At 41.3% G+C, this 18024-nt stretch overlaps 1 long non-coding RNA gene across 1 annotated transcript; it reads left to right on the top strand.

The window, feature by feature from the left end:
* The first annotated feature begins 15628 nt into the window (after nucleotides 1-15628).
* Nucleotides 15629-17877, top strand: LOC113758423. The gene is made up of 3 exons (XR_003466731.1): nucleotides 15629-16140; nucleotides 16470-16636; nucleotides 17795-17877. It is a non-coding gene; the product is annotated as an uncharacterized LOC113758423 (long non-coding RNA).
* Nucleotides 17878-18024: the final 147 nt, after the last annotated feature.

The raw sequence follows: 18024 nt of genomic DNA, 5'->3' as shown, positions 1-18024 counted from the left end.
TTCAACACCGATAGCAGGAGGATTTGTTTGACTTGATTTGGATTTGGATTTGAGGAAGAAAGCTCTTGAGGGAATTTGACAGAGTTTCTCCGAATGTTAGGGATTTTTCTCTATCTTTGCCTTGGGGGAAGACCTCTATTTATAGCCAAAATATGTAGGCTAGGTCTTCAAGAAAACCCTCAGAATCTTCCTGCTTTTTGGATCACTTGTTACCCAAGAAATCCATTTAACTTGGGCTTAAATAATGGGCCAACCCAAATAGTCCATTGTGAATTAATAAATCAATTAATTCACTCCAACTTAAGCGGACATTATGGATTTAATTTGATTTAATAGCCCATATAATATTGGCCCAATTTACCGGTCCAAAACATAATGGACTTCTATAATTTAATTTAATTTAATCAAGATCAATTTAATAAATCTCGACTAAATAAATTAAATAAATTTTCTTTGTCTACAAATGCCCCCACTTCAAGACTCAATTGGGACTTGCTTGTCAAGGATTGAAATAGAGACTTGAAGTACTTGTTTTTTTTTTTTTTTTTAATAAAAGGAGGCTGATTTCCCTTGAATTACGTGTGGTCTACACCAAGGTGCAATGCGTGGGATCATTACCCAAGTGATTACAATGAATCTATTGCTTGCAATTAGTCTCGTGCATTTGGGAAACTTCTATGACCATTGCACTACCCAACATCTAATAATCAAAGCATGGCTATCACTTTGTTCGGTGGAATACTTATCATGAAACTTCCACTTTAGAGAGCCGAGACGTGGTGCAAAGATTAGAAAATGTCTGCATACGTGGGCACTCAAAATTACATGCGGCAAACTTGCTAAATCATATTGATAATTTCCGATTTGCTTCTCAAGCTGCTGACTACCAAATCTTGTCCGTGGCACTTGGCAATATGGAATTTGCTAAGTTTCAACACTTACTAAACCGCAAATGTATTCCCAGAACCAATGTTGGTAACTTCTGAACGCCGAATCTTGAGAGCTTCCCAAATTGACTTCCAGCTTTTGAATTTGTTCTTGGGAACCAAATTCATGTAATTCCAAAAGTTAAATGATAAACACTGAATTTGGTAGCTGCCCAGAACTTAAAACTTCCTAAATTGATTCATTTAGGCGCCTTGTAGAGCTCCACAAGACATTCTTTTCTCTCTCTTTTTTTTTCGTCTTGAAGCTGCGCAATTTGGAATTCCTTTGGCATTGCTTCTTTTGGGAATTGGATCCAAGTTGCTAAAATTCTCGTGGTGTGGCTTTGTACCCAAGTTGATTTCGGCATAGAATAATGATTCCCGTGGCTTCAACTTTTAAGGAATCATAAGACCACTTCCCTTTTGACTTGCAATTGATCCCAAGAGAATTAGAAAGATACCACTTTCAATCATTTCCATATTCCATGGTGCGGCAAACCATTAGACGCCCAACCTGAATGTGGCTAAGAAAAGGTAATTGCTAAAACAATGCCAGGCAATTGCCTTGGCCACGCGATCAGTGTTCATCAATCTGGGAATTGCCCAGACCAATTAGACAATGTAGGTTCACGAACTCCAATAGCCTTCCAACTCCAATATAAATAATTTGAAGTCAATATGTAACTTCTAAATTAGCTACTGGATCCATGTTTTCAAGTTGCATGATTTCTAAAATAATTAGAACTTGCCAAATCTTGGATGAAGCATCAGCAGTAAGCTTAACGTCCCAATTACTATAAACAACCACATGCACGGATTTCCTCATATTTTAAGCGTAGCCCTTTTTGGAAATCAAATCCAAGCTATTGGAGTCGTATCATTGCAGCGCCTTATTAGTTTCCAAAAACAAATTTGTTGCCCGGATGGTAGCCTTGCTGACTCTTAGAATACCAAATGCTCCAAAAGGCTAGTCACGAATCTTTAGGCAACAAAGCTATTGGACACTTTACTCAAGTAAGCATGCATTGCCTCACTTTCCAAGCTTCTCACGTACCTAGCAAAGCATTGAAACCAGAAAGTGCTTACAACGAACTTGTGGCATGCACGAGCTTCTCGGCCAACGCGCACCCTCCAAATCTTAATTGCTTCCTAATTTGAATACTGCCAAAGTTTTCCAAGCAACCTTGTATAAGATATCAATTTCCTTTCTTCTATATGAAGAGACGCAACCTGCACAACACAACTTGCGAGGTTTTTCAGCTTGCTTGGAGAATTACAATTTGCGAAGTCTTCTAGGTCGTGCCGTTTTCCAGCTTTCTTGAAGAACTACAAGCCGTCAGCTTCACACCAGGTAATCTGGAAACTTTCTTGCTAAGAGATTCAATTTTCTCACGTTTGTCATTGCTGGAATTTTTTTTCTTGTACTTGTCGCTGCTGACTGGATTAATAACCCACTCTGTCGAATCAAAACTCACTGGATTAAGTCATGAACCAAACTGAAAATTTGCCTCCCAGTGAAACTAGGTGATGGTTTGTTATCTCAAATTGAACGGGCAAACTTTCATGAAATAATCAGTGATTGCTATGCTTGTAGGATTGAAATTTTCAAACTCGGGTTTTATTAGTGTCCCCAAATTGTTGACATCTGAATGCTCTTTTGAAATTTAACGGGTATAGATTGACAATTGAATTCGGGGCCAAGAAACTTTAAGCATCTGATTACTCTCTTGCATGCAAAGTGCACGTGTTTTCTTTCCATTGCTGCATACCATGGCCTTCTTGATTCACGGCCAGGTCCATACTGCTTCTTTATTCAAATTGCAATTCAAGTAGTTTGCATGCAATTTTGCTGATGGTAATTGACTAGAGCAACACATGCGCGCGCCACGTCCTTTTCTTGAATGTCTATTCTTGCGAAGCAAGGCAAGATTTGTCGTTGATGATATTTTTTTTTTTTTTTTAAACAAAACTATGGCTGAAAATTTTTTTTTTTTTTTTGCAGCAGACGTTGACATTTCTGCTAGAGCAAATTGTTGTTCCAATTGTGTCCACAATTTTAGGACCATAGCTCTTGGAGTTCAAAAAACTAAGGTAATTCACATACCTTATGGCTTTTATTTCTTGTCAATGCCAATTTTTTTTTCTTTTTTTTTTCTTTTTTTTTTTTTTTTTTTGTGATATGAAAGAAGGATCCCCGACACATCCTGTATGGTGGACATTTAATTTGAAGAAGGCGCAACCGCAAACTCCCACGAGAGCCATATTATGGCTTGAGGAGTACATGAAGGAGGTGTGACCACTCAATTTGAAGAAGGTGCAACCGCAAACTCCCACGAGAGCCATATTATGGCTTGAGGAGTACATGAAGGAGGTGCGACCAATATTTGAAGAAGGCGCAACCGCAAACTCCCACGAGAGCCATATTATGGCTTGAGGAGTACATGAAGGAGAGTGTGACCACTCAATTTGAAGAAGGCGCAACCGCAAACTCCCACGAGAGCCATATTATGGCTTGAGGAGTACATGAAGGAGAGTGTGACCACTCAATTTGAAGAAGGCGCAACCGCAAACTCCCACGAGAGCCATATTATGGCTTGAGGAGTACACCAAGGAGGTGCGACCAAGAAATTTGAAGAAGGTGCAACCGCAAACTCCCACGAGAGCCATATTATGGCTTGAGGAGTACACCAAGGAGGTGCGACCAATATTTGAAAAAGGTGCAACCGCAAACTCCCACGAGAGCCATATTATGGCTTGAGGAGTACATGAAGACGGTGCAACCAAGAAATTTGAAGAAGGCGCAACCGCAAACTCCCACGAGAGCCATATCATGGCTTGAGGAGTACATGAAGAATAAGACACGACTACCCACTTCAATAAAACTCACCCAAAAATTCAAGAAGCTTTTACTATCTTCGACCATGCCATTTTAACCAAACTTTCTTTTTCCTTCCTTTTGCTGCAGGTTAATCTTGATGCAATGGTGGTGTTCAAGGAAGTCGCTTTTTCAAACGAAAAGTATCTCCTTATCACTGACAGCGATGGTGACTCCGGTGACAAAGGAACGAAATTATTAGTGCATCCCCCTATACAAGGAAGTTACTCAGGTAAGTGGCCTTCTCACCAGTACCCAGAGTTAAAGAATTGGTCACTCGACCTTCCTCAAGATGATGGCACGAAGGTTCACTCCTTGAAATCCCTTATTCATGATAAGGAGCCAAGGACAACTCCTTTTCAGACCCTTGGCAGGCGGATCATAGATGGAGATGCACATTGGGGTCCTTCCTTGAGACTCAGTGGTGCATTCAGTTACATCGAGAATTATTGGGAGTGGTTGGAGGATATTCTCGGCAGGAACAAACAAGAACTCCGTGAAAATTGCTTGTTTGATGCCTTATATGCTTCGCTTTTCACATATGATAGGAACCTCCATGTACTTAGAGCATTCTGCGAGGCGTGGTGTCCGGACACTAATACCTTGCATACATCTGTTGGAGAACTGTCTCTTTCACTTTGGGACTTGCACAAGTTGGGGGGACTTCCAATCATCGGGGGTATCTATGAAGAGGTAATCCCATGCGCGGAGGAGCTAACTGGGGTTAATGAAAAGAAATTAAGGCATATTCCACAAAGTTGTGAGTATCTGTTCGCAGCCTTACATCATCTCCAACGTGGGGAATCCAACAAAGCTGGAGTTTCTGCTGACCAGTGGATTAATTTCTGGTTTAAAGGCAAAACCAGGTACTCAAAGCCAAAGCAGAGAAGGATAAAGAGGGCATCTCGTGCTCAAGCAACCCAAAATCCGGATGGCGAAATTGGACAACCGCGCAAATTTTCAAGTCAAGACAATGGTGTATTTAATACCATAGGAGTTAAACTTCACTTGCGAGAAGAGAGTTATCTTGCAGCATTTATATCTTGCTGGCTCTGTGTCTTTGTTTTACCAGATGAGGACCCCCACTATATTAGACCATCTACTTTCAAAATGGCTAGTATGATGGCTGCCGGTCGTAAGACTTGCCTTGCTGTTCCTGTCCTGCTAAGCATATACCGTGGGCTTGATAAAATTTCAAACTCAGCTACCCCAGGATGTGCACGTGCGGCTTTTCCGGTGCACTACGTATATGCTTGGTTAGCGAGTTATTTCTCTACCCATTATTCGACTCCAAATACCATGCCTGGACCTACCATGACCAACTATTCTGGAGAGGGTGGCGCACGATACTTTGATGAAAATAGTGCTCGCGACCTCATTCATCAGGGAGATAAAGTAACTTGGGGAATCACTTCTCTTGTGAAGAATCGCAATGAACTCTTTGTTGACGATGGCAAACTAGCAAATCTCGAACTAAGTTATTTTGTAAGCGCCTGCTCAAATTACTTAGTTTTGCATGCTGAAGGGGATTTCCTTGTTGAGCCATATAGTCCATATAGATTCGCGCGACAATTCGGGTTTTATCAAGTTCCTCCACAGGAACTCGGGGCAGATGTGCGTTCCACAAATTATGACTTGAGTCGAATACTCTGGCGCACTGCTATTCGTAGTAAAACAGAGTCAAAGATACTTTTTCCTAGCTATCCCTTGAATGCTAGCAAGCACACATCTTCAGGCTTTCAAACATGGTGGTCTACGGTACATGATGATTACCTCCTCAAAGGGCGTGATACTTTGATTAAGAGTATCCAATCAAGTGGGGAGCAGAAGAGGTCAAAAGGGAAGGAACTTGCAAATCTGAACAATCTCTCCAAGGTTGACAACAGTCTTGAGATGAAGCAAAAGACTGTGAGAAACGAGAAGGAAATTTTGAAGAGTTCAAACAACAAGGTTGCTACCCTTGAGGACCTTACCCCTAATGAACAATTTTCGAAGGGTACTTCAGTTCGTCTTCCCTCAAAAATTGTGAAAGCCATTGATCATGATTCTTGCAATTCACATGAGGAGAAGAGGAGCGAGCCTTTTGATGAGGAGGATGAGCAATCCACTAGCACGGACCAGCATTGGAAGCGCAAGAAGTCCAAGGTAATGACTTTCCCTTTGGATGATATTGGTTTAGATCCTAAGGAACTCTTTAAAGACATTCCGGATATATCTGTGCCTGGTATAAGCCGTGTCAATATTGTAAGGACCCCCCTTGCCTTCTTTAATTTAGCATTTGAAATCTACTTGTCAATTTCATATTCATGATTTGTCTCATAACGTTTTCCTTACAGTTGGATGATCAAGACTTGATCTTCATTGATGATGGAGAACCAAGTCAAATATCAGTTGAAGGACCTACTGCATTTGAACTTTTGGCCAAACAAGTGATCAGTTCTACCCAACAAATGGGTGCTAGTGAGAATTCCAAAAAGGCAGTAGAGGATGGAAATGTGATTCAGCAAATCACGCCACAGAAGGTGGAACATATGACTCCATCGGCCCAAAAGAAACTCAAAATTTTCGATCCACCATCGTGGCCAAGGGCACCTCGAGTATCTGAATTTTGCCCCCAAAATGTGATCTCAACATGCCGTCGAGACTATATCCAAATGTTGTGGAATAACTTGAGGGTGATGATATCTCAAACAGCCTTAGAGCGCATGCCTGCACTTGAAATGAAAGCCAACGAAATCATAGAGGAAATGCAAAGCTTCAATGCCGCGGATATCTCAAATTTGCAAGGCCTTTTAAAGGCTTTCTTTGCAAATGCAGCTCGTTACGTTGCAGTGAAATCTTCTCTCTCAAATAAAATTCCAGCTGAATCATATGATGAGTTGCTTTCTACGGCTACCCAACATCTTAGAGACGCTCAGAGTAAGGAGAGACAACAGGCAGAGAAGATCTCAACACACATGTTGAAGCTTAAGGAGATTGATCGCGAGGAAGTAGAGTTGAGGAAGCGACTTGAGTTCTTGGATACTCACAGGAAGGAGACGCTTTCACTGCTACGAGAAGAGCAAGATGATCTTACCCGAGTGCAAGGCGTGATGGTCGACTTACAAAATGAAGTTCGAAAGATCGAGAATTCCCCGCCCCTACTTGCTGAGGAGAGTCAAACTTTGGACAAGATGCAAGCGTTACTTGAAAGCAACCAAAAGGAGCTGTCGTTATTTGAATTCTAGAAATAGTTGCAATCTTTTACTTTGTTTCAAATTTCATCTTTTGTTACCTGCTCAAAGCGTGTAGCTATGTGCATAAACATTTCATAATGAAACTTGCTCTCTCTTTTTCACATTCTTGCAGACGTCCTCGTCTTTATTTGCTTTTTCGATAGCCACCATTTTAGACTATCAATTGTAGTATGAACAATTCTATCTTTGCATAATTTTGATCACACTTGAAAAGATAATTATCCAAATAATTTGGTAATCTGAATAATACACTTTCAAGTATATGTCACAAAATAATTCGAATTGTCTTAAAGATGAACGCTCCTTTTTTTTTTATCAAAAGAATCATCCGGACAAAGGATTTAGTTTTATATAATTGTAACTGAACTTAGAAGTTGCCCTCTAAGCTGCCTACGTATCCCAACAGGGAATCAAGTCACACGTAGTTCCTACCATTCACAGTTTAAACTCTTGCGGGTCAGGAGTATCCTTTTGTTTACCACCTTAGATTTGGTGGAGTGTTTCAGCAGTTTAACCACATGCTACACTATTGGTGGTTGTTGTCCACAGTTTTAGCTCATGCGGGTTTGGAGCAACATGCAGTTTAGACTCATGCGTCATGGAGTATCCTTTTGTTTACCACCTTAGATTTGGTGGAGTGTTTCAGCAGTTTAACCACATGCTACACTATTGGTGGTTGTTGTCCACAGTTTTAGCTCATGCGGGTTTGGAGCAACATGCAGTTTAGACTCATGCGTCATGGAGTACTTCACTTTTTTTTTTTATGGCATGTATAACTTCACGAATTTTCCATTTATAGGACCAACTTTCACGCCATCTTTGTCCACTAATTTGTACGCACCATTCGTGTAGACTTCTCGAACAATGTACGGCCCATCCCATTTAGAGACGAATTTGTCTTTAGTGCGATGAGTCATAACTATTGGCCTTCGAACGGCAAGTACCATGTCCCCGACTTGAAAGGAGCGACGTCGAACTTTCTTATTAAAAGCTCTAGAGAGACGGGCTTGATAGCACTCCAGATTTTGTTGGGCCTCCAATCTCTTTTCATCCAAAGCTTCCAACTCTTCAAGGCGCAGGCGAACATTTTCTTCCTCCGTGAGCCCTTCTTGGATGGCAATTCTCAAAGAAGGAATTTGTTGCTCAAGGGGCAGAACAGCTTCTACACCATAGACCAAGGCATATGGTGTGGCTTGCGTCGGAGTTCGATATGTGGTGCGATAGGCCCAAAGAGTTTCGCCTATCCTTTCGTGCCAATCCTTCTTTGACTTTGCCACCACTTTCTTCAACAAGTTACATAAAGTTTTGTTGAATGCCTCTGCGAGACCATTGGCGGGGGCATTATACATGGAGGACTTTCGTTGCTTGAGATTAAATTTCTCACATAACTTATCCATCAAGCCATTGGAGAAGGATTTTCCATTATCAGTGATAATGTACCGGGGAACTCCATAACGGTAAATAATATTCACACGAATAAAATTCACCACATCTTCCTTTCTAACTTGTTTGAGCGGTATGGCTTCAGCCCACTTAGAAAAGTAGTCGGTCGCAGCCAATATATATAAGTGTTGACCGGACGACTTTGGTAATGGCCCCACAACATCAAGGCCCCAAGCATCAAAAGGCCAAGAAGCAACGGTCGGGTGTAACGGCTCGGGTGGTTGATGAATGTAATTTGCATGAAACTGGCAAGCTTGACATTTTTGAGCATATTCTATGCAATCTTTGACCATAGTAGGCCAATAGTAGCCCATCCTTTTAATCCGAAAATGTAACTTGGGACCGGATTGATGTGCTCCACATATTCCAGAATGTGCCTCGTGCATCGCCTGATATGCCTCGTCTTCGCTCAGACAGCGCAACAGTACACCTTCAAATGATCTTCGGTACAGCGTGTCCTTGTACAAGATAAAACGAGGGGCTCGACGACGAATGTCAGTTCTTCTACGTTGCTCCTCAGGTAATTTTTGATACTTGAGATAATCAACGAGGGGTTGTCTCCAATCTTCTTTGTCAATTTCATAGGTTGAGACCAAATGAGCGTCGCCTCCTTCAATATTTTCATCATCAATCAGTGATGGAACTACCCACTTTCGGCACACACGGACTTGTATCTCATGATCCGGCATGGTAAGTGAAGAGGCTAGCGCAGCTAATGCATCAGCTTGCTTATTTTCCCTTCTAGGAACATGCTTAATACTTGCACCTCCAAGCCGCCTCATTAGTTGCGTTGCATATTTGTGATACGGAATTAACTCGGACTTTTTGACTTCATAACTTCCCAAGAGTTGGTTAACCACTAATTGAGAGTCACCATAGATTTGAATGTCCAACTGTTCCATATCAACAGCTATTTCAAGTCCGAGTATGAGAGCTTGGTACTCAGCGACATTGTTTGAACAATGATGACTTAGAGTAAAGGAATATAGCAATATCCCTCCATCAGGAGTCACGAATACAATCCCTGCTCCAGCTCCATGACGATGAGCCGCACCATCAAAATACATCTTCCATGGTGGACGAATCTCGATAAGGAGTACATCCTCATCCGGTAAGTCATCACTTAGTTCCCATTCAGCAGGTATCGGGTGATCAGCAAGAAAATCTGCCAGAACTTGTCCCTTCACAGCTTTTTGAGGCACATAAATAATTTCAAACTGTTGTAGTTGAAGATACCATCTAGCTAGACGGTCGGACAACACTGGTCTACTCATCACATATTTTATGGGATTCGCCCTGGAAATGAGCCTCACACTATGCGCTTGAAAGTAGTGCTTTAACTTCTGTATTGCAAAAATAAGGGCTAAGCACAACTTTTCAATTGGCGAGTAATTTAGTTCGTTGGGGGTCATCATTCTGCTTAAATAATAAAGGGCAACCTCCTTTCCTTCATTATTTTCTTGAGCGAGCAATGCCCCCATCGATCGTTCTTGGGCAGCAATATAAAGGAGTAAGGGCTTTCCATGAATAGGTGCAGCCAACACAGGTGCTTTCATAAGATAAGACTTAATGCTATTGAATGCATTACTACATGTCTCATCCCATTGAAATGGCACATCTTTCTTCATCAAGCGACTAAATGGCTGACACCTTCCTGCTAAATTTGAGATAAATCTCCGCAGATAAGCTAATCGCCCTTGAAGACTTTTCAATTCATGAATGTCACGAGGTTCAGGCATCCTCAATATAGCATCAATTTTGGCCTGATCAATTTCAATACCTCGATGGCGAACCACAAAACCAAGAAATTTCCCCGACGTGACTCCAAATGCACACTTGAGAGGGTTCATTTTGAGTTGATACCTTCTCAATCGATCAAATACTTGTCTCAAGTCCTCCAAGTGATTACTTCTTTTCTTTGATTTTACAACTAAATCATCCACATAACACTCGATATTCTTATGAAGCATGTCGTCAAAGATACTTTGCATTGCTCTTTGATATGTGGCACCCGCATTTTTGAGACCAAAGGGCATCACTTTATAACAATAAATACCCTTAGGAGTACGAAATGCAGTGAGCTCCTCATCCTCCGGTGCCAATCGAATTTGATTATATCCAGAAGAGCCATCCATAAATGACAGAACTTCATGCCCAGTAGTTGCATCAATCATGAGTTCAGTGATCGGTAAAGGAAAGTCATCTTTGGGACAAGCATTGTTAACATCCCTGAAATCGACGCAGATGCGGATTTGTCCATTTTTCTTTCGCACAGGCACGATACTCGAAATCCATGTGGGATATTTAACTTCACGAATAAACCCGGCTTCAATGAGTTTATTGACTTCCATTTCGATCAACGGAATCAAATCAGGTCTAAATCGCCGTTGTGCTTGCTTCACAGGTCGAACTCCCTTTTTAACAGCCAAATGGTGGACGGCCACTTTTGGATCTAAACCCGGCATTTCTTTATAAGTCCATGCAAAAACATCTTGATACTCCCGCAAGAGTTCAATATATGCCTTCTCTTCGTCAGGACTCAATGAAGCACTTATGTATATTGGACGCGGGTCCTCTGAAGTACCAAGATTGATCTCCTTTAAATCATCCACAGTAGCCTTAACACCTTCCTCCAATTCAGGTGGAGCGTCTTCAGCATCATCATCTTCTTCAGGTGAGTCACCGTCAATTATGGTTATATGATTGCATGAAGCAACACTCTCTTCATCATCCTCTTTTGGTCTTGTGTACACCACGGTATACTCCCTGACCCTCAATTCAGTCCCACACTTTATTACAAGGTCTGTGCATCTTCTCATTCTCGAAGGAATGATGCTACCAAATTTATGAGGACAATCAGAAGGTTCTTCAAGATTTTGCAATGACTTTGCCATTTTTCCTTTACTCTTATGAGAGTTTTGAGATTTTTGTCTTTTTTGTGGTCCTAATCTCTTAAAGACTGATACTCGTGGAATTTTATTCTCCTTTTCGTGAAAAGCTTGAGATTTACCAACTATTTGAGAAGACTCATCCTCTATAGCAATATATTGGCTACTAACTCTATTGATCTTGATGCGGATTGGTGTAGGAGAGGAGTAGCCAAGGCCAAATTTGGGATTTTCAACGGCGTATCCTTTTTCCTTCAACATCTTTTGGGTAGGATTCAACCCATGAATCATGTCACTGGTAGATTGACGGGATGGAACATTTAACACCGCAGATTCTTTGAGATCGTATCCAGCCTTAGCGAGAAGCTTATAAGCGATAGGATCAAAACCTTCTTTAGTTCTTGACTTTGGTATGGTCTCTTGTTCAACTTCAGATTCTTTGGTTAAAAAGTTAGACCTTTTAAGTTGAGAAGATGACGCCTTTTTTGTATCAAGATGAGCTACCGGAAGAGTCAAATCTTTTAGAGTTTCATGCTGAATTGCAGGTGACTGTCCCTGTTCCATTCTTGATTTGGGAGGGCAGCGAAAGACAACTGATTCATTGTTTGGCAATGAAACATCAGTTTCTTCATGAACTTCCTCTTTTGATTTCGAAGTCATCACTTTCTCCCCTTTTGCATTTGGAGATTCGTGGTTCTGGATTTTATCCCTAGATAGAGGTTGCTCAGGCTTATCCTTCGCATTGTGCCTTTTGATGTAAAATTTGGCATCAGCGATATATGCTTCTGCTTCAGTGAAAGGATTATCATCAGCTTTCACACTTCTTGCCACCCCGTTTTGACAGTACTTGAAGCATTGATGAAGAGTTGAAGGTACAACTCCATTTTCATGAATCCAGGGCCTTCCCAACAATACGTTGTATGTTGTTTTAGCATCTATCACATACAACAGTGCTCTGGACGTCATGTCATCAATGACTATCTCCAAATTTAGTGACCCAAGAGCTCTTTGCCCTCCTTGATTGAAGCCTTGAATCATCAGTCGGCTATTGGAGAGTTCATCAACCGGGATACCAAGCTCCTTCAGAGTTTTTAAAGGGAGAATATTGACTGCGGAACCTCCATCTATCAACATTCTATTCACTTTTTGCTCTTTTGCATAACCAGTCACAAACAAAGGACGGTTATGCGGCGTTGACCCAAGCAACAAGTCTTCACTAGTAAAAGTGATACTTGTGACGTTCACCTCTTCATTGCTGGTAGACACACGACCTTCTTCATTGCCGGTGGGCGCACGGGCCATCTCACAGAGAGATTCGCAAGTATTATCTTTTTGTTCCTCGATATGATCTACTTGCGTTGTGTGACTTGCGACCACATCAACATCAAAGAATTCCTTTGGCAAAAACTCTTTTAAAGTAATAGGAGTTCGCGACTTTTGCTTGAAGATTCGGCCTCCTTGAAGATTATGATAATCATTAGTTTTCTTTACGTCATTCTCTTTCCCCTTCCAAATCACCATACTTCTTGTTAAGACCTTGCTCGCCCTACTAGATGGACAAGACTTCCGCCTCCTTTTTTGCGTGACTAGAGTCCATCCTTTATCATCCACATCAGACTGTAGCGCCTTTTCATCTTCATATACATGTTCCTGAAGAGTTGAAGGAGCACCTTCTTGTTTGATTTCTATAGGATCAAGTGATCCAAATTGAATTATTGGCAATACAGGCACCATGACCCTTTTATCCTCCACGGACTGCAGGGAACCAATGGACGTTTGATTCACACTCGCCTTGTCTTCTTCAAGGAGAATTTTTCCCTGTCTTGCCAACTCCATTACTTTGTCTTTGAAGACAAAGCATTTTTGAATGGGGTGCCCGACCAATCGGTGATACTTACAGTAATTTGGATCGTCAGTGTTCCTGGCCTCATCAGGTCGCTTCATCTCAGGAAGCGTGATCAAGTTTATACCTAACAGATCGTCGAACATACCAGGGACATCAGAATCAAGGAAAGGGTACTCCTTATCCTGCATCTCCTTGAGAGTTGGTTTCCTCTTTCCTTGTTCTTGATGTGCATTGATCTTGCTATCTTCTCTCCTGGCAGTTTTGGGAACAACCTTAAAGGGCGTTACACTTGTAGCCATAGCTTCCTTTTTTTCATTTTTAAATGGTGGCTTGCCCCCTTTCCTCGCTTCTTGTCTCTCTTTGGCCTTGTAAGGGTCAGGAACTGGCGGTTCTTGTCCATCAAGATTAATCTCCAACTTATGGGCTTTTGTGGACAATTCATCAAATGTTTCTGGTTGTACACCTTGTAAGATGTATCTGAGTCCCCAGTGCATACCTTGAATGCACATCTCGATCGCGGAAGATTCAGAAATTCGATCTTTGCAATTTAAGCTTAGATTCCTCCAACGGTCGATAAAATCAATGACAGGTTCGCTCTTCCATTGACGTGTATTAGAGAGTTCAGTCATGCTGACAGTTCTCTTTGTGCTATAGAAGCGACTAAGGAATTCATGCTCTAGCTGCTCCCAACTGTCAATGGTTCCAGACTCCAGATCCGTGTACCAATCAAAGGCATTACCCTTCAGCGAGCGAACAAACTGTTTAACGAGCAAGTCACCATCAGTGCCCGCATTGTTACAAGTTTCCACGAAGTGTGCTACATGTTGCTTAGGATTGCCCTTACCATCAAATTGTTGAAATTTTGGAGGTTGATACCCCACAGGCATTTTCAAACTTTCCACTCTAGCGGTGTAAGGTTTGGTGTAACCGCTGTATGGCTTGGCGCTTCCGCCCATCTTATCCTTGATTGTACCTTCGATAAATTCCTTCAGATTGTCAACATGAATGGTGCCATCAGGGGAGATTGAAAATTCCTTCGCGGCTTGTGACTTCGCATCCTCTTTCTCCTTCTCCCTTGATGACGAGTCCCCTTCATCTTGCACTTTGAATTTCTGTTTGGACATGCTAAGGCTATTTTCGCCTATATTTTCCACCATATCCATTAATTTGACTATCTTGGCATCCTGACTTTGTGCATGCACTACTAGCCCTTCGACAATTTTGGCTAGATTCGAGATCTGGTCTTCCACAGTTGTGGTATTGGTCATCATGACGGGCATCACCACAGAGGCAGCCGAATCACTTGGGCTACCAATGGATTCATCATGGGCTCCTTTCTTGTTAGGAAGCATTTCGAGATTTGCTGCTTCAGTCACAACGTTCGCCTTAGCCTTCTCTGCTAACTCCTTGGCCTTACTCCTTGTCAGAGGTGCAGTATACTGCGTCCCTTGAGTGGTTGAGACATCAGCAACTAAGCCTTCAAGAGAAAAGTTCACCTTCTTGAACTCCATCGAATTTTGAAACTGGTAAGTTGTTGGAAGAAAAGAGATGAGAGGCAGAGATTGTCCCACCGGGCGTGCCAGAAATTTGTAAGCACAAATTTTGTTGCCTAAAATAAAAGACAAGAAAACTTGCACAAGTATCAAATTGATTAAATCAAATAATAAGCAGGTTACAATCTCTGAAAATTCTTAAATCAAAGAAATTAATCCCCTGATTCTTTTCTTCGAATAGCTTCAATTGAAGGGCCGAAAAGACTTGTTCTCCAATTGAAAGGATGTTTCCTACAATTTCGGCGTAGAAAACAATTGATTTGATGATGGCGTCAAACACTTGGAACTTCAAGTCTTCAACACCGATAGCAGGAGGATTTGTTCGACTTGATTTGGACTTGGATTTGAGGAAGAAAGCTCTTGAGGGAATTTGACAGAGTTTCTCTGAATGTTAGGGATTTTTTCTATCCCTTTGCCTTGAGGGAAGACCTCTATTTATAGCCAAAATATGTAGGCTAGGTCTTCAAGAAAACCCTCAGAATCTTCCTGCATTTTGGATCACTTGTTACTCAAGAAATCCATTTAACTTGGGCTTAAATAATGGGCCAACCCAAATAGTCCATTGTGAATTAATAAATCAATTAATTCACTCTAACTTAAATGGACACTATGAATTTAATTTGATTTAATAGCCCATATAATATTGGCCCGATTTGCCAGTCCAAAACATGATGGACTCCTATAATTTAATTTAATTTAATCAAGACCGATTTAGTTTGAATAAATCTTGACTAAAATAAATTAAATAAATTTTCTTTGCCATGATTTGACAACATTGCCCTTCTTTTGAAACCAAAACCGCTCTATCTTGCTGCCCTTCTTCCTTGTCTTTGCGACCTATATAGTAAAAGAGCGAATGGGTTTGCTGAGGATGGTGGTTGCTGTGCTGAGGTGTCTCCATTTAATTGGCTGGAGTTTGGTCGTCATTCTCGTGCGCTTCGCGTGCTTCCGCCAAGAAGAGGAGAGCTGGACTTCCTGCTGTTGTCCGAGAAGAAGTGAGGAAGGACCTTCGATTTTGAGAAGGAACCGTTCCTCAGTGCCGTCAGTACGCCAAGAAGAGGAGAGCTGGACTTCCTGCTGTTGTCCGAGAAGAAGTAAGGAAGGACCTTCGGTTTTGAGAAGGAACCGTTCCTCAGTGCCGTCAGTACCCTTTCCCTCGTCAGTAGCTTGCTAGCTGAGCTTATGACGGTTGCTGATGGCTTGATCGATGGCAAGTGCTGGGTGATGGGCTCAATGTGGGTTGCCATGATTTGACAACATTGCCCTTCTTTTGAAACCAAAACCGCTCTATCTTGCTGCCCTTCTTCCTTGTCTTTGCGATTTGTGAGTCTCGCCTCTCCTCTGGACAGCTGCCGAAGAACACATTTTTTCTGGTGGGTAGACTTCCTCTCTCCGTAACAGCTCTTTTTGGTGGGATTTGACAGGGGTTGGGTTCGATGCATCAAAAGTCTCCTTTTTCCCTCTTTGTTCATCGACCGTCACTCTCTAACCTCTTAGAACAACTCTCTCTCTCTCTCTTTTATTTCATCTTCCCCCTGAGAGCAACAATGACCAAGATGGTTTTCTTCATCTTCCAAGCTCTCTCTTCTTCTTAGAGAGGCTCTTTGTTTTAAAGTTCTTCCCTTCCTGCCAAATTTTATTTAGCCCTTTATTTTTTAAAATTTTTTATTTGTCTAATATGCATAAATTTCTGATCTTGCAGGTGAAATATTACAAATTTTTTGGTCAGTCATGTACTGCCTACCGTGCTAATGTTAGAACCACTCAGTGTTCAGCTTCTAAACAAAATTGCTTTGCCGAGCCTGCAAATATTACTCTCGTCTTTCCTTCTGGAGGATTAGGTGGCTGTCAACATGAAGCATGTTGTTGGTAATGTGGCTTTGGCAAATATTACGCTTCTTCTTTCTTGATCTTGCCACCGGAGCTCTGTTCTATCTTCTACCGTACAACTTCTCCATGATTTCTTGTCTTCTTTCCTGGGATCAACCTGATTCTACTGATGAGACTGGTTCATTTCCCTGTTCCTCCTTCTTTCTTGCTATTTCGTACAATTTTTACCAAAACTATTTTCCCCCTGTGGTTGCTGCTGAAGCGGTGAAGCAGTGATTTGGTAATGTGGTCGTTGGGCTCCTAGCCCCGTTGATATTACCATTTTATCTCTTCTATTCCTCTTCGTTTCTTGCTTCTTCCTCTGTTGTCAGAGAGTAAGTGAGCTGGGGGGATTGGTTGTACCTTTGTAGAGCACCGATTGTGGTCTATCTTCTTTGTCATTCATTTTCTTTTCCCTTTTTTTTTCTTCCTTTCCATTTTCCACACCACACGATTTTTCTTTTGGGCAATGGGTTTAGTCTTATCTTTTGAGCTTCCGTACATTCGCTCCCTCATTTTTTTCCTCTCATCTGTCTCTCCTCTTCGGAAACTGGTGCTCCATTACAAAACCTCAAATCAGCTGAAATACAAGCCGAAAAGAAGATAAGCCTAAATCCATGGAAGCTCATAACAGTAACAACGATTTCACAGTAGGATGCATACTCTCCATCAAGACCCCTCTTGGAGAAGAATTTCAAGGCCAAGTCTTGACCTCTGACCGCTCATCCAACATACTTGTTCTTAATATCCTTCTCCTCCTGTTTTATCAAGATTTTCTCTTAAAAAGTTTCATTTTTTCTTTTCAGTATTTTCGCATGCATTTACAGTATTTATTATGAATTGGTAATTTTTCTTGTGGGTTTTGAAATTCTTTTACTTTGGATTTGAAAAATACAAGAAGGAATAAATTCAGGGTCACGGCCAAACAGGAATATTAGGCTATTGAAAGCCAATTACATCAAGGAGTTTACTTTTTTGGGTCATGGTGAAGACCCTCTTGATCTCAAGAAATGTTTTTATTGATCTTAATAATCTTCAAGCCAGAGAAGACTCTGCTATCACGCATTTCGAATTATTATTTTTTTAATTTCTGACCAAGTTGTGGATTTGGACTATTTTTTGATTATTGTGGTTGATTTTATAAGTGGCATTTTTCAGGCAAGTTGAGTTGGAGGCTGAAAGATTTAGGATTGCTGTTACAGCTGAAGCTCAGAGCATTTTTTATGCTCTGTCCAAAACGTAAGGTTTTTATGTTTGTCATTTCTTTATTGCTGTTTCATGATCTTCTATTACGGGTTTGACTTTCTCAATATGATTTTTTAGTATATTTTATGAATTTTTTTCTTTCCTCTTGTATTGGTTGAAAATATTAATTCTTTGCACTCTTG

Source organism: Coffea eugenioides, unplaced genomic scaffold (genome assembly GCF_003713205.1).
Source record: "Coffea eugenioides isolate CCC68of unplaced genomic scaffold, Ceug_1.0 ScVebR1_500;HRSCAF=1189, whole genome shotgun sequence".
Classification (NCBI taxonomy): Eukaryota; Viridiplantae; Streptophyta; class Magnoliopsida; order Gentianales; family Rubiaceae; genus Coffea; species Coffea eugenioides.
This window is presented reverse-complemented; position numbering and strand designations above follow the sequence as displayed.